Consider the following 12,934-nt stretch of genomic DNA (forward strand, 5'->3'; position numbering starts at 1 on the left):
TCCTGGACTTGGAGTCGGAAATAATAATAATAGCTAACATTTGTTTAGTGCTTAGGGGCAACTAGGTGGTGAAGTGGGTAGAAGGCTGGGCCTGGAGTGGAGGAAGACCTAAGTTCAAATATGACCTCATACACTAGCTGTGTGACCCTGGGCAAGTCCCCTAACCTTATTTATCTCAGTTCTCCATCTGTAAAATGAGCTGGAGAAGTAAATGACAAACCATTCTGGTATCTTTGCCAAGAAAACCCCAGATGAGGTCACTAAGAGTCCAAACTGAACAACATGTAGCATTTACTATGTGCCAGTCACTGTTCTAAATTAATATATTTAACATATTATAAAATAATAATATATCATTGTTTAATAATAATATTTAGTGTTAGAAAATATTATTTAAGAATAATAGCTAACATTTATATAACACTTACTAAATGCCATGCTAAGTAGTTCACAATTATTATCTTATTTGATCCTCATAACAACCCAGGGAGGTAGAGGCTACAATGACCCCCATTTTACATTTGGGAAATTGTGACAAACAGGTTAAGTGACTTGGCCAGGTCACACAGCTAGTAAGTATCTGAGATCATATTTTAACTTGGGCCTTCCTGGAGACTTTAGGCCTGGTACTCTATCTGTTACCTAGCTGATGGTTGGAGAAACCTGAGTTCAGATTTTTCTGCCTTCAGAGAGTTAGTAGGTATGTGACTCTGGACAAATCACTTAATTTCTCTGAGGCTCAGATTCCACATCTGAAAAATGTCTTAATCTCACCCATTCCAGAGTTGTGAGAATCAAATGTGATAATAACAGCTAGTATTTATATAGTCCTTTAAGGTTTACAAAGCACTTTACAATTATGTATCTAATTGTATCCTTATAACCCTGGGAGGTAGGTACTATTATTACCTTCATTTTATAGATGAGAAAAGTGAGGCAGACAAGTTAAGTTTCTTGTCCCCATCACATAGCTAGTAAGTATCTGAGGCTACATTTGAACTTAGGTCTTTCAGACTCCAGTTCTAGCACTCTATCTACCATACCAATACCTAAGCATTTTACTGTCCTAGTGATAATGTATATAGAGTGATTTTTCATATCCTTTAGTATTATATTAACAAGTTATTACTATTATTACTACCAAGCAACCTGAAACTATGGATCTTAGGCCCTGTCTTATCCCTCCTTGGTGCTATTTTCAGAATCCAAGGAAAGACATCCTCTCATTACATTTCTACTGTCTAAAAAATAGAATTCTAAAATATCAGAACTGAAAAGGGACCATAGAGTCTCACTCACAGATTGGATTCTCCCACCCCACCCCCAGCAAGTGTATATTTTCATAGGTTCTAGTATTCCATGGGTTCAAGCTCCTAAAACTATAGGTGAAAAGCCCCCACTGGTGAGCTTACATTTAATAGCTCAAAGCATTTACCATGACGATATGATAACTACAGTAGTTACAAAACATTTGCCCATAAATCTGTGATGCTCTATTGCATAAATAATCACATCATAAATGTGAAGAAAGGACAGAAGCTTAGAGCACCCTAATTGTGAGGTCTACTTAGAAGGAACACAGGGCCAAAGGTACTCTTACCTCCAGTACTACAGGGTCCCAATGTTCCCCTTGTGGAGTCCTCATGCTGCTCCCCTCTGGGTATAGCAGTTCTGCTGGCTGAACTGCTCAGCCAGGATCCTTAGGTCTGCTTTTTTATCCACAGCTTGACTGATTCTCTACTACTAGAGCTAGGGTATATTGGGTGGGTGGGTTTCAAGGAAGACTAGCTGTCCGGTGTGAGGGCTTGCCCGATTCCTTTCAGGGCTGCTGATCCAGCTTTGGCGTCTACCTGACACCCTACTTTCTTTCTTTCTTTCTTTCTTTCTTTCTTTTTTTTTTTTTTTTTGGCTAGGCAATTGGTATTAAGTGACTTGCCCAGGGTCACACAGCTAGTAAGTGTTATGTGTCTGAGACCCGATTTGAACTCAGGTTCTCCAGACTCCAGGGCCAGTGCTGTATCCACTGCGCCACCTAGCTGCCCTCTGGCACTCTATTTTCACCCATGGCTCCAAGAAGCTATCACGCTACTATCTCAGTAGACAGCCTAAACCAGGTTGAAGGTAACCAACTGGCCTAAAACCCATTGGTGAGTTAGGAGGGGTGTCTACCCCAAACATGTGAAGAATTCCCCACAGAAGAATGGGTAAATGAGACCAGTTTGTTCCAATGGCCACGAAGGAGGCTGAAGCAAGAGCTGTGGAGCACTTCGAGCTTGGTCAGATGTCAAAGACAACAAGGTCATCCATGGCAGCCGTGGTGGGGCATCACCAGTCATCTTGACTTTTGCCATTGGACTTTGATGACTCTGGAAGAGAAAGTGAGACTTTGTGCAACTATGTCTCATTTATATACAATTCACACACCACTCTAGACATCACCCTGTGATGTCATTGGTCCTCTTTGAAAATGAAGGACAAACAACAACAATAAAAACAACAACTGCTAGGTCTAGTTCTCTCTTGAATCTATAGTTAGTCCTATGTATTTTCCAAGGTTGGTGAAATAAAAACTGTCCCATACGTGATACCTGATAAAAGAAAGATCTTAACATCACTGATAACCGTGATAGTGTAGTTACTATCTAGAGCTAGACATCCTGGAGAATGAAGTCAAGTGGGCCTTAGGAAGCATTGCTAACAATAAGGCTAGTGGAGGTAATGGAATTCTAGCTGAGCTATTTTAAAAAGCTATAAAAGATGATGCTGTTAAAGGGCTACATTCAATATGCCAGCAAATTTGGAAAGCTCAACAGTGGCCACTGAATTGGAAAAGATCAGTTTACATCCCAATCTTAAAGAAGAATAATGCCGAAGAATGTTCAAATTACAGAACAATTACACTGATTTCACGTGCCAGCAAGGTTATGCTTAAATTCAGCAAGCTAGGCTTTAGTAATATGTGGACTGAGAATCAACAGAGGAGCAGGCTAGTTTTCAAAGAGGCAGAGGAATTAGAGACCAAATTGCCAACATTTGCTGGATTATGGAGAAAGCAAAGGAGTTCCAGAAAAAAAACAAAACCATCTACTTCCATTTTACTGACCACACTAAAGCCTCCGATTGTGTGGATCACAACAAAATGTGGCAAGTCCTCAAGGAGATGGGAGTACCAGCTCACTTTGTCTCCTGAGGAATCTGTATGCAAGCCAAGAAGCAGCAGTTAGAACTGAACACAGAACAACTGGCTTAAGATTGGGAAAGGAGTATGGCAAGGCTACATATTCTCAATTTATTTGACTTATATGCAGAGTATATCATGTGAAATGTCAAGCTGGATGAGTCAGAAACGAGAATTAAGATTGCCAAGAGAAATAGCAACAGTCTCAGATATGGAGACGATACCATTCTGATGGCAGAAAGTGAAGAGAAATTAAGAAGCCTCTTGATGAGGGTGAAAGAGGGGTGTATGAAAGCTGGTTTGAAGCTTAACATAAAAAGAAAAACAAAAACTCATATCTTGGCAACTGGTTTCATCACTTCTTGGCAATAAGAGGGAAAAGAAATGGAAGTATTGTCAGATTTTATATTCTTGGACTTGAAGATCATTGGATACACAACTACAGCCATGAAATTAAAAGACGCTTGATCTTTGGGGAAAATTGGCAAATCTGGACAGCATACTAAAAAGCAGAGATGTCACCTTGCCAACAAATGTCTGTATAGTCAAAGCTATGGTTTTTCTAGTAGTAATGTATGGCTATGAGAGTTAGATTATAAGGAAAGCTGAGTGCCACAGAATTGACACTTTCAAATTGTGGTGCCAGAGAAGACTTTTGAGAGTCCCTTGGATAGCAAAGGGATCAAATCAGTCAATACTTAAAGAAATTAACTCAGACTATTTGCTGGAAGGTCACGTACTGAAACTGAAGCCTAAATACTTTGGCCTCATAATGAGAGGACAGGACTCATTGGAAAAGACCCTGATGTTGGGGAAAATTGAAGGAAAAAGGAGAAGGGGACAGCAGAGAATGAGTTGGTAAATGGTATCATAGGAGCAATGAATATGATCTTGAACAGACTTTGGCAGACAGTGGAAGATAAAAGGTCCTGGTGTGCTATGGTCCTTGGAGTCACAAAGAGTCAGACACGACTAAACAACAACAATAATATATGATACCTATATTGCACACTGAGTACCTTTGTGGGAGAGGACCCATTGGAGAGAACTGTAAACTTTATTTAGGCGATGCCTTATGGCAAAGTATATAGAGATCTGGCCTTGGAACCAGGAAGACCTGAGTTCAAATTCTGTCTGTGATTTACACTATCTGTGAGACCCTGGGTAAGTCTTAGTACTCTAAGTAACTCTCTAATAGGACTATAAATTGCAGACAAGGTGTTGATCTGTATTGGTAGGAGTTTCCTCATCTGGGAATTCCTTATACAAATGAAATCACAGGTGTAGTCTCTATCCTTCCAGAGTGGAGACAGAAAAGCTGATTCTCTTGCTACCAGGCCAGGGTCCTGTGTCCCCATGAGCCCAGGGTCTTTTGGGGGAGGATTAAGTGGGGGAGAGGGAGCGGGCCTCAGCCAACAGTGACAAAAAAGATAGAGATAAAACATTACACAAATCAGTAATAATGCAAGGATTAAGTGCAGATGTTTTCTTCTATGCAAAAGTGCCTGTCTTAACATGAATGGGCACTTCATTGGAAAGATAGGTGGACCCACAATGCCCACATGCCTCCCAGATATGGGGAAACCCTGAGCGTAATCTCAGTATCAACCACCAGGTGTCCCTCTGAGTTCAGAGTATCAGTCTGGGCCTTAGCACATGCTCAGCCTGCAGTGCCTGTCAGTATCACTGTGCATATACCTCCAAGTATTCCGGGCATCCTATTACCTAACCAGTTTCTGTCCTGGCTCTATCTCTGGTTTAAAACGTAAGCATTACCATTATAGAGTACTTCACAAGTTTAACAAAATTGACTTCATTGTCCACATTCCTTTAAGAGCCTTATCCCAAGGGGCAGCTAGGTGGCACAGTGGATAGAGCACCAGCCCTGAAGTCAGGAGGACCTGAGTTCAAATGTGACCTCACACCAAACATTTGACACTAGCTGTGTGACCCAGGGCAAGTCACTTAACCCCAATTGCCTAAAAAAAAAAAAAGAAGTCTTATCCCAACTTTGCATAATCCAAAAGAACAGACACTCCCATCATAGATTAGGGTACCTTTACTGAGTAGAATCCAAAATAAAAAGAGGCACTATTAAAACTAAGCAGTGGTACTACTCCGGTTGCAGTCTGAAGTCTCTACTTCTTCCTCTCCATTTTTCACTAGGGTATTCCAAGACACACCCAAGTAACTTTTCAGAGAAGCTCTTTCCAGTTTTCCTTTCAAAACAAATGGGAGAAAGGAGAAATTGGGTCACCAACATCTCACTCCTGCTCGTAGGGCCTGGGGAAGTGAAATAAGTCAGGATCAGTTGCTGCCTGGGACTTCTCCCAAGGGCAGACTCTGTTCATCGTGCTCCACTGGAATCTCCCCATACAGTCATGCCTTCCTGCTCTTGTTAGAGCTGTGCTGATGTGCTTGCCTCCATGTGACTGTGGCCTCACCAGCAATCTAAAAGCTGCCAGTTTTGACCCATGGCCAGAATTACCCCTCCTTGGAATCATGTGGTAGGCTCATCATCCACGCTGTGATACAATGAGCATTGGTTTAAGAGTCAGAGGACCTGGGTTCAAATTTCACTTCTGACTCTTACTATTTGTATGGCATCAGGCAAGTCAAAATCTCCTAGGAATTCACTTTTATCATCTGTAAAGTGGGCAAGACAGGGTGCCTTAAACTGGATGACCTCTGAGTGGCCATCCAGCTTTAGATCAATGATCCTCTGATCTCTCACTAATGTTTTCAGTGTGCTTCCTGTAAAGCAGATGCTTCTCTTTGTTTTAAAAGCCCTCCATTGTCCTTATGCAATTCCCTTTAAGTGACTCTTCCAGGCAATTCACCTCCTGGCTCCCTGCATTTCTCATCCTTGTCTGGTGCCTTAAAGATTTAGGGAATTTTAAGGGGTGTCTCAAAATGCAATTTATAATAAAAACAGATTATAATGAATTTGATGAGAGCAAAGACAAGGTCCAAATAAAATGCTACAAGAGACTTCAAAAGGGAAAGATCCCTTTCAGTTGTGGGGAATGACATCTGATTTGGACCTTGAGTGGAGAGAATCTTTCAACAACTGGAGATGGAACAGAGGAAGAGAGTCCTTCCTAGAAAGATCAGGGACAACATGAGCAAAAACAGGAATGGGAAAGTAGAAGACGTTTTTGAGGGAGGGTAAATAGACCGGTGTGATATCTGAGAGTTTGGGAAAAAGAGCAGTTGCAGATATGGCTGGAAATGTAGATTGGGGTCAAATATTGAAGGACCTTGTTGTCCTGTGGGCAGTGGGGAGCCAGTCAGAGTTGACATGATGATAACTCTACATTAGGAAGACTTGGGCATATTTGTTAAGGATGTACTGGATGAGAGAGGGAAAGAAGTCAGGGAGACCTGTGAGGTGGCTATTACAATAATCTGGTGGGGAGGTAATGAGGGCTTGGGCCAGGGTATTGGCCAAGGGAATGGAGGAAAGGACACAAATACAAAGGACCTTAAAGGTAGGGTAGAACAGCTAAGTGGCACAATTGATTGAGCACTGGACTTGGAGTCAGGAAGACCTGAGTTCAAATCTAGCTTCAGATACTTACTAGCTTTGCTATTGTTGAGTCATCTTTTTCAGTCATGCTTGAATCTTTATGACCCATTGGAATTTTCTTAGCAAAGATAGTAGAGTGGTTTGCCATTTCCTTCTCCAGCTTGTTTTACAGATGAGGTAAACTGGGTTAAAGTGACTTACCCAGCATCACACAGCTAGGAAGTGTCTGAGGCTGGATTTGAACTCAGAAAGATGAGTCTTTCTGATTACAGGCCTGGCATTCTATCCACTGTGCCACCTAGCTGCCCTTACTAGCTGTGTATCCTTGGGCAAATCACTTAACTTTTATTTGTCTCAGTTTCCTTATCCATGAAACAGAGATAATAATAGCACGCACTTATGAAAGTTGTGAGGATCAAATGAAATAATATAGAATGTGCTATATAAATGCTAGCTGTTATTATTATTACTACTACTGGGACTAGTACTTGGTGACTGACTGGATATGAAGAGAAGAACCTAAGAGAGAGGGGAGAACCAAAGATGCCTCCAAGGTTTCAAGTACTAGGTAAATGGTATTATCATTGACAGAGAAGGCAGAAGTATTGGGGGGCGGGGGAAATGTGTTTAGTTTTGGACCCATTGAATGTGAGGGGTCAGTATCCAGGTGGATATGCCCAGCAAATAAATGGAGATATAGGACTAGAATATGGATCAAAGTTGGAAATATAGATTTGTAAGTATAGAGTTGATCCAATGGCAAGAAATCCTGTGTCTTTCCAAAAGCTTTCATTAAGTGAAGTCTGATCTCCCTTTCACCTGGGTCTGCATAATCTGATACAGGGCCCTGTAAATAGCAGGAGCTCAGGAAAAAAAAAAAGCTTGTTGATTTAACTGATTTACATAGAATGTGAACAATATGCCAAGCTCAAGACTATCCTTTGAGGTAAACAGGATAGATATTGGGCATTTCTGATGTGGGATAGCAGGAGCGTGTTAGAGCCAGCTCTCAAATTTTGAGCCCTTGGGAATCAACAAAAACCACAAATGCCTGAGAAGGATCAGGAGCTTTACAAATATTATCTCCTTTGATCCTCACAATCCCCTGGGAGGTAGGTCCGATTATTATCCTCATTTTACAGCTGAGGAAACTGAGGAAGAGGAAGACAGAGGTCCCACTGCTAGTAAATGTCCGAGGCACTAGATCTGAATTCAGTGTTTCTGACTCCAGGCCCAGCACTCTATCCACTTCACCACTACTTACTACAGAGTGATTAGGAGTGGTGCAGGGGTGGGGGTGGGGGGGAATGCCTTCATCTTTGTTGTGAGTAAGCATCCTCCATCAATCTACAAGCCCTTGGGAAATTCCCTAAACCTTGTCCCTTGATGGGAACCTTGCCCTTCATCCTTGCAGAGGCAGTATTAGGTAGTGGACAGAGCACTGGGAAGATCTGGGTTTGAGCAAGTCATTTAATCTCTCTGGCTTTTAGGGCCTTCATTTGTAAAAATGAGGATAATAACGTCCATAGTACCAAGAGTTTTCTGTGACATTCAAAGGAGATAATAGAAACAAACTTTGTAAACCTTAAAGCTATAAATGGCAACTATGACCATCAGCCTTGCATTCAGTGGGGAAAAGGGATGAGGCATCATGATATAAAACAAAGAGCATTGGGCTAATCTGCCATTAATTCACTTTTTTGACCTTGAGCAAATCACATTACCTTTCTATTTATAGATTTTAAATATCTGGAGAATGAGGTCACGAATAACCTAGTTGAATCTGTTAAACAATAATGTATTTTAATAGTGCGTCAGGGCTCTCAAATGTTATCATTGTCTCCAATAAAGCTGTGCTTTGTTTAATGTTTTGCTGGCATCAGTGCAGGAGAGCAGGGCCAAGAGAGAGAGAGACAAACCAAACTTGTATGTTCCCAGAAACATAACAGGACATAAAATCGCCAAGAATGAACCTGGTCCATGTGGGCTCAGAGCTTCTATCTGAAGCCTTGAGTTATATCAACAAAAAAATATTCTTGGCAGCACTATTTGTAACGGCAAGATTCCGGAAACAAAACTAGAGTTATCCCAAAATAAGGAAGTGAGTGAATAGCTCTGGGGATTATGAAATATGAGGTGAGACAAAATAAATAAACAGATCTGGGTATTATGAAATGATAGAGTGAACAAGACAGAGTAAAAAAAAAAGGTAAGAAAACATGCATGCTGACAATAAGTATGTCACTAAAGACAAAAATAACAGCAACAAATCCATGTTAAAAATATAGAATAAAAATATAGAAAAATTCAAAAGCAGTCACAGAAATAAGCAACTAACACTGTCTTGTTTTTCATATATATATATTATATATATATACACATGTATATGTGTATATATGCATACATGTATCTATGTATGTGTAGGTGATTGCATGTGTAGGTATGTGTATGTATATGTATCTGCATACACTGCACATAGGTACATGTGTGTATGTGTGTATGCATATGTGTGTATATGTGTATACACACAACACACATCCTATTTTTATTTTAAATTTGCATTTGAATACTTATACTTACTGATGTAAGTTAATACTCTTTAAAAAAAATAGCCACATAACTGGTTTTTCTACCTCCGGTATTTTCCTTCTCTGTCTAAACTTACAGAGCTACCAAAATAATTTCTCTAAGGCCTAACTCTGAACATGACATCCTCCTGCTTAAGAACCTTCAGTGGCTCCTTATTGCTTTCGATATAAAATACGAACCCCCAAGCCTGGTTTTTAAGACACCCCCATAATGTGGCTCCAATCTACTTTTCAGCCTTATTTTATATTATTTCCCTTCACAACTCATGTTCTGGTCAAACTGAATGCCCAAGTATTCCCCCAAACTTGGTATTCAGTCTCTTCCTGCCTTTGTACTTTCTCTCTCTTAACACGCACAAAATACATAGAAATCATTTCCCGTGCCTGGAAGGTATTCACTTCTAACTCTCCCATTTCAGAATCCTTTTCATACATACTCTAAGATTCAGCTCAGTTGTCATCTCCCTGTGGAGGCATCAAGGTGGTTCAATGAACAGAAGTTGGGGGCTGAGTTCAAGTCCTGCCTTAGACACTCAGTAGTTGTGTGATCTCGAACAAGTTATTTAACTTCTATCTGCCTCAATTTCCTCAATTATAAAATGGGGATGATAATACCACCTACCTCTACCTTCCAGAGTTGTTCTGAGGATTAAAGGAAATAATATCAATAAAGTGTCTGGTACATAGTAGGTGCTTGATAAATGTTTGTTTCCTTCCCTGATTCTCCTAGTTCATAGTAGGATCAGAGGGTCATTGGTTTAAAAGTAGAAAGGATTTCAGGGGCCATCTAGTTCAGCCTCCTCATTTTTATGGACAAGAAAACTGAGGCCAAAGGAGGTTGAGTGACTTGTCCAAGGTCAGCAGGTAGGTCAGGTCTCCCTATTCAAATTTTCCTAGAACACCGATTTCACCTTCTTCCCCACCCCACTTTCTACTTGAGATTATAAAATCTGTTGCATCCCTTCTATAGAATGTAAACTCTTTGGGGGCAGGTACTGTTTGGTGCTCTTTGTATCTCTAATACCTCTAGCATAGTGCCTTACAACAGGAGGTGTTTAATAAGCGTTGGTTGAAGTGAATTGAATTGCATCTGTCCACGGCTCTCTATTCCCACTGCCACTAAGCATTACAGGCCCTCATTACCACCCACTTAGACTACTGCAAAAGCTTCCTGCTGGTCTTCCTGCCTCTACTCTCCACCCCACGTCCAAAATGCTTTTCATGCAGTTGTCACACTAACCTTTCCTCTGAAGTCTTCTTTGGCTCCCTACTACTACTGAACAAAATCAACACTCCTTTGCTTGATAATGAAAGTACTCGATAATCTGGTTCTACTCTACATTTCCAGCCTTATCTCCTACTATGCTCCAGTACCTCTTCTGTGCTCCATCTCAACTATGCTACATGAATATTCTCTGTCCTTCATTGTTGTCTCTGCCTGGAAGGTCTTCTCTCTTCATCTTTGAATCCCTACCTTCCCTTAAAGCACATTTCGAATGCGACTTTCCCCATAAAACCTTCTTGGATCCCTTGGGTTGCTAACTAATTTCCCTCTGGGCCAGCATTTTGTTTTGCAACTCTCTACTTTATTTATCACATAATATTGTATATTGTAATTGCCTGTGTTGCTGTTTTAACCCCTTCCTGGACTAAGTAAGTTCTACAAAGGCAATTATCCAAGCTTTGTACATCCCCTAGTGTTCTGCATCATCTTCAGTACTTCAGAGGTCTATAATTTCACTGGTGTGGGTGCTTCCTTCACCAAGGCACCTTTCACCTTAGAAGAGGGTCTTTAGTGAGTTTCTGCTGTTGAAAAATTCACCCCTTGGGGACAATCTGGCAATAAGGCTCTGAACATAGAAGGGGCTCAATAAATATTTGTTAAATTAATAAATCTTCCAGAATTTATGTTCCATTGGCATAAGTTTTAGGACACAGAATGATATTGGAATAGGAATTTGACTACTTTATGGGTTAACTGGCATTTGAGATTTGGCCTGGGAATCTAACCACATTGACTCTGTGAGGAAATACAGTTGAAGTTTCCAGCTGACCAACAGATGAACTTTTGGAACACAACATTCCTGAGCTGTGAACAGGCTGTACAAGTAGAGAGAGCCTCGGTGGTCAAATGGGAGTTTAAGAACGTGACCGGATGAAAAAGAGGGAGGCCTCATCATGCCTGGTTGTTTAAGTGTCCTTAGATGAAGGAAGCTGGGTGAGTTTCTGCTCCTGGGGAGCGCATAGAAAATTTCTGGAAGGACTGTTTCAGTTTCTTGGAAACAGTGGAGGCAGAAACCAAGTAAATAAACAGAAATCCATCGGGAAGTAGATGTTGGAAAGCCAAGCAGACTCTGTTCAGAGAGTCAACAAACAGGAGATCTACAGTCAAGGTCTTCCATAGGCTGACCCAGACCAGCCTCTCAATCCTTATCTCTTAGAAAAAACACAGCTTGCCTATTTAGCTTTTTAGATCCAGCACCTATATTGGTCAAACATTGACTCCCTGACAAAATGGCATTCCCCTCCTCCCCATTCACCAAGTCCTACTTTGCCATCAAAGCCCACCATGGGTTCCATCCCTTCCAAAAACCTTCTCTGACTATCTCTCTCCCTCCCCTAGAATCTTGTAGTATTTACTCTCTGTTTCATTCTTTCCCTGTCTGGCACAGCTAGTCTTCTATCTGATTTATCTTTTTATATATATCCTGTGTAGTCCTTTCACCGTGGTTGTTTGTGCCTCTAAGGTGGGCTCATTCATCTTTATGTTTCCTCAATGCCCAGCACAGCACCCTATATACAGCAGGTGTTCAGTAAATGTTTGTTGGTGATGATCTTTAGGCTTTAAAGAAATAGCATAATAGGTAGTTGATAGGTCAGGTAAAATGTCAGCATCTAAGAGATCTCCATGAACCAGGAAAACAGATGCCCAGCACCAGGAGCAAGAACAAGATGCTGATGTGGAGTTCTCTTTTCATCCTAATGAAGACTGGTTCTAAGCGGGCTGGAGTTGCAAGGGGAGATAGCTGAAAATAACTGGTGGGGTGGTGAGGATGGGGAGGCACAGGAAGCAAAGTGTATTTCTTTGTTTTGGAAATGTTCCTTGTACTCTCAAGCATTTTTGTGACCTCTTTACCCTAGGACTCCAGAGCCATAACTAGATAAACCACCGTGCCTAGGTGGAGGGGCGGGGGATAAAATGGGCTCTTTAAGAAGATTTCATGGTGGTAGATGAAGAATGTCCCCTGGACAGGATCTCTGGGACACCTCAAGTCTACTGCTGGGAAGGCTGACACCAGCAGCGGAGGCTGTGGAGCAAGGTGGTGAAGGCTGAGCCAGAAGGAAGTCAGCGGAGGTGCCACAGGGGCTGGGGAGAGGGAGTGAACACCATCTGGTAGCTTCCTATTTTAACCACTTTTTCTAGCTCACTTAGTACCATTTGCTTGTCTCTATTCTGCTAGGTGGCGTCATAGAGTGATGGGCCTGGAGTTAGGAAGACTCATCTTCCTGAGTTCAAATCTGGCCTCGGACACTTACTAGTTATGTGACCCTGGGCACGTCATCTAACCCTGCTTGCCTCAGTTTCCTCATCTGTAAAATGAGCTGGAGAAAGAAATGGCAAAACCACTCCAGTTTCTC

At 41.4% G+C, this 12,934-nt stretch overlaps 1 long non-coding RNA gene across 1 annotated transcript; it reads left to right on the top strand.

Moving 5' to 3' along the window:
- Nucleotides 1-11,354: 11,354 nt before the first annotated feature.
- LOC114043609 lies at nt 11,355-12,796 on the top strand. The gene is made up of 3 exons (XR_003569134.1): nt 11,355-11,513; nt 12,437-12,650; nt 12,757-12,796. It is a non-coding gene; the product is annotated as an uncharacterized LOC114043609 (long non-coding RNA).
- The last annotated feature ends 138 nt before the right edge of the window (nt 12,797-12,934 follow it).

Source organism: Vombatus ursinus, unplaced genomic scaffold (genome assembly GCF_900497805.2).
Source record: "Vombatus ursinus unplaced genomic scaffold, bare-nosed wombat genome assembly UNPS02014770.1, whole genome shotgun sequence".
Lineage (NCBI taxonomy): Eukaryota > Metazoa > Chordata > Mammalia > Diprotodontia > Vombatidae > Vombatus > Vombatus ursinus.